This window comes from Nycticebus coucang, chromosome 1 (assembly GCF_027406575.1).
Source record: "Nycticebus coucang isolate mNycCou1 chromosome 1, mNycCou1.pri, whole genome shotgun sequence".
Classification (NCBI taxonomy): Eukaryota; Metazoa; Chordata; class Mammalia; order Primates; family Lorisidae; genus Nycticebus; species Nycticebus coucang.
In genome coordinates, this window is record NC_069780.1 from 144001538 (window position 1) to 144006611 (window position 5074).

The following is a 5074-nucleotide window of genomic DNA, read 5'->3' on the forward strand; positions in this document are numbered from 1 at the left end:
AGTTCAATGCTTTCCACCTATTGCCAACTAAAGAATCATCAAACCTGCCTATGACTTATAAGCCCTCATTTTGAGATGTCCCATCTTTTTGAAAGAAACCAAAATAGAACCCCTATGTACTAATACATAATTTTACCTGCAAGTCTTGACTCCCTGAAATGTATCAAACCAAACTATACCTTGACCACCTTAGGCACACTTTCTCAGGACCTCTTGAGACTATGCTTCCCTGGACTGTGGTCACTCATATTGGCTCAGAATAAGCCTCTTTATATATTTTGTAAAAGTCTAGTTTTTCTGTTTTCAGTGCCTTAAACAGAGAATTGTAGCTGTTGATGGCTCTTTTGCCCACAGCTACCATCTTCTTCAAACTTATTCTAGGGTAGGGAATATGGGAGGCTTTTCAGTCATATTCCATCAGGGAAACGTATATGCCTACATTTAATAGCCCAGAGACCAAAATCAGAGCCACAGAATCCATTGCACACAATATTTTCTAGCTTCTTCAATTCTTGTGTGTGAAATGAATCTTCTATTTCTACACGGGGCCTATTATGCATCTTTAATCATCTGGCTTTCCTGCTCTGACTCTCACAGTCTGCTGAGAAGGCCTCAGGGCCACGGAACTTCCTCTGCTGTTGGTGATGTCAGTGTGGTCATGCAGACCATCAGGTCTTAATGACACGTGCTAATGTCCAGTTGTGGGTTCTCCTTAGGCTGCTAAAGCCACTGGTATTGACTCAAATTCCTACAGAAGCTACCTGCTTATGATTTTACAATTTACGTAAGGTCTTAAAGCTAAACCATGTGGAGAAAAAAACTAGAAATATCAAAGGAAGCTGATAGATCTATGACTAGGCATTCATTATAGGATTAAAGGCATTTGCCAATATATAGGGATACCTCATTTGATTGTGCTTCATTTTATTGCGTATTCTTGACATTTGAAGGTTAGTGGCAATCCTGCATCAAGCAACCCTATCAGTGCCATTTTTTCCCAACAACATGTGCTCATTTTATCTGTGTGTCATGTTTTGGTAATTCTCGGAGTATTTCAAACTTTTTATTTATTTATTTTTTGGTTGCAGATTGGCTGGGGCTGGGTTTGAACCTGCCACCCTTGGTATATAGGGCTGGTGCCCTACCCACTGAGTCACAGGCGCTGCCCTCAAACTTTTTATTATCATTATGTTTATTTATGGTGACTTGTGATAAGTGGTTTTTTAAAAAAAAATTTGAAACCTAGCCTTACTCCGTCATCCTGGATATAGTGCCATAGTGTGATAGTTCACAGCAACCTTAAACTCTTGGGTTCAAGTGATCCTCCTGCCTTAGAATCACAAGTAGTTGGGACTATAGCCACTGCTACCATGCTTGGTTTATTATTCTATATTTAGTGGTGACAGGGTCTCACTCTTGCTCAGGCTGGTCTCGAACTCCCAAGCTCAAGAAATCCATCCATCTCAGCCTCCCAGCGTGCTAAGATTACAGGTGTGAGCCACCTTGCCCAATGATAAGTGATTTTTGATGTTACTGTTATAATTAGTTATGGGTTCTGGTGAATTGCTCTCATATGACTCTGTAAACTTAAACAATAAATGTTTTATATATCCTGACTGACACACAGATCAGCAGTTCCCTGTCTCGCTCCCACTCTTAGGCCTCCTGTTCCCTGAGATAAAAAATATTTAAATTAGGCACATTAATAACCCTATAGCAGCCTCTAAGTCCTCAAGTGAAAAAAATAGAGTTGTATGTCTCTCACCTCAAGTCGAAAAAGCTACAAATGGTTAAGTTTAGTAAGGAAGACCTGTCAAATGCAGAGATAGGTGAAAGCTAGGCCTCTTGTGCCACCAGTTGTTGAAGTTGTGAGTGCAGAGGAAAAGTTCTTGAAAAAAATGAAAAGTTCTATTCCAATGAGCACATGAATGATAAGAAAGCTAAATAGCCTTATTGCTTATATAAAGAAGCTTTAGTGTTCTGGACAGAAAATAAAACCAGCAATGATATTTCCTTAAGCCAGGACCTAATCCAGAGCAAGACCCTAACTCTATTCAATTCTATGAAGGATGATAGAAGAGAGGAAGGCGAAGAAGAGAAGTTTAAAGGTGGTGAAGTTGGTTCATGAAGTTTAAAGAAAGAAGCCATCTCCATATCCTAAAAATACAGAGTGAAGTTGCAAGCATTGCTGTGGAAGTTACAGAAAATTATCCGGAAGTCCTGCTAAGGTAATAGACAAAGATGGCTACACTAAACAACAGATTTTGAATGGAGACCAAACATCCCTCTATGGAAAGAAGATGCCATTTAGGCCTTTCATATCTAGAGAGGAGAAGTCAACGTCTGGCTTCAAAGTTTCAAAGGACAGGCTGACTTTCTTGTTAGGGAATAATGCAACTAATGACTTAAGATAAAGCCAATGTGCGTTCCCCACTTCAAAAATTCTAGGACCCTTAAGAACTATGCCAAACCTACTCTGCCTGTGTTCTTTAAATAGAACAACAAAGCCTACATGACAGCATATCTGTTTTCAGTATGGTCTACTGACTATTTTAAGCCCGTTGTTGAGACCTAGTGCTCAAAACAAAGGATTTCTTTCAAAATACTACTGCTCATTGACAATGCACCTAGTCACCCAAAGCTTTGATAGAGAGACACAAGGAAATTAGTGTCCATGACTGCTAATATAATTTCCATTTTTCAGCCCCACGATAATTTCACCTTTCAAGGTTTTTTTTTTTTTGTAGAGACAGAGTCTCACTGTACCGCCCTCGGGTAGAGTGCCGTGGCGTCACACGGCTCACAGCAACCTCTAACTCTTGGGCTTACGTGATTCTCTTGCCTCAGCCTCCCAAGAGCTGGGACTACAGGCGCCCGCCACAACGCCCGGCTATTTTTTGGTTGCAGTTTGGCAGGGGCTGGGTTTGAACCCGCCACCCTCGGCATATGGGGCCAGCGCCCTACTCACTGAGCCACAGGCGCCGCCCACCTTTCAAGGTTTATTAAGAAATACGTTTCATAAGGCTATAGATTCTACAGAGAAAGGCAAAGTATGAAAACCTCTGAAAAAGAATCACAATACTAGATGTAATTAAAAAATATTCACAATTCATGGGAGGAAGTCAAAACATCCAACCCTCATGGATCCAAGACTTCAGAAGTGGAAGTAACTGAATGTGGAGATAGAAAATGTAAGAGAACTAGAATTAGAAGTGGAGTCTGAAGATGGGACTGGATTGCTGTAATCTCTTGATAAAACTTGAATGGATGAGGAGTTGCTTCTTATGGATGTACAAAAAAAATAATAATAATGGTTTCTTAAGATGGAATCTACTCCTGGTAAAGATGCTGTGAACATTGTTGAAATGACAAAAGGGTTTAGAATATTCCACAAACTTAGTTGATAAAATACCAGCAGGATTTGAGAGGATTGACCCTAATTTTGATAGAAGTTTTATTGGGGCTAGAAGAATGTTATTAAACAGAGTTGCCTACTACAGAGAAACAGAGAACTCTTTTGTGAAAGGAAGAGTTAATGTGGCAAATTTGACTATTGTCTTATTTAAGAAATTGATGCCGATACTGAAATTGACGCTGAGCAACCATCTCCCTGGTAAGTCAGTAGCCATCAGTGAGGCAGGGTTCTCCGCCAGCAAAATGATGCCACTTTTGACGGCTGAGATAATAGTATTTTTTTAAACAACAAAGTATTTTTAAGTAAGGTGTATACATGTTTTTAGACATAATTCTATTGCATACAATATACTAGAATGTATTGTAAACACAATTCTTACGTTCCCTTTGGAAACAAGAATCAATTATACTTGCTTTATTGCAGTACATGCTCTATTGAGGTGGTTTGGAACCAAACTTACAATATCTCTGATATATGCCTATATGGGGAATCATATTTTTCATATACAGTATTTTAAAACCCTAAAGAGTGGTGACTTTTATCATAATGCTAGCATAATGTCATGTGACAGATTTTAAATGTTCTCACTACAAAAACCAATAGTTATGTGAGGTGATGGGTATGTTAATTAGCCTGATTTAATCATTCCACAAAGTATACTAGTATAATAATAGTATGACATTGTACCCCATAAATATATAATTTTTATTTTAAATTAAAAATAAAATTTAAAAAATCTGTTAAAATTTAAATGTTAAAAAAGACTATTTGATGTGATAGATTACCAGAAAATATTTTGCCCTCCAAAATATGTTGATTGTTTTATAATTACAAAAATAATACTCTCATAATTATGGTATAAATCTCACAAACTCAGGTATATAAGTATTAACACTTTTTCTTTAAATCAAATAAGATATAACATTGAAACACAATCCTAACAGAGTGGTTAGGAAGGCTAATAGCCTTTCTATAGCCTAGGTTGCTCTTGAATTTTATGTGGGAGTCTGATAAAATGTCTCTGCTCTTCAGCTCTTTAGGGTTACTGCTGTTATTATAGTCCAAACCTATTTAGTCATTGGTAAGCAGATGACCGATGTTTTTGTGCCAAAATGGGGGACAGAAAGCTTTCTTAGATGAGGCTGAGAGCTCTGATCCCTTAAAGCCAGATACTAAAGATGCATCCTACAACTTCTTCCTCCGGGGTCTCAGCCTTACCCAAGGATCAAAACAAAGAAATCTGACATACATCTCCACTGCTTTTAGGACCGTCAGAAATCTGTAGTTTTCCAAATTTGGGGTCATATTCTTTACCTTTTATTGTTCCCATTTCTTTGTCCCCATCAAAGCTGTGTTTTCCTCTCCCTATTTCTTTCTGAATTCAACTATTGAGATCAAACTCACACAAGGAGCCAGAAAGGGAGGTGAACTTCATATCACTAAGGTAAGGACAAGACTTACCTACCTTTTTGAAATGCAGAGAAAGAAAATACAGGGTAAAAACAGAAACAGCTTTCATTCATTGTTTTCCTTCTTCAGTGATGCAAAGAAAACACAAACCGTTATTATAAATATGTTATGTCCCTGAAGTCATATATGTGGAATAGGATGTGGAGCAGGATTTTTCCCTGTTGACTTCGGTTGAATTTTTATTGATGC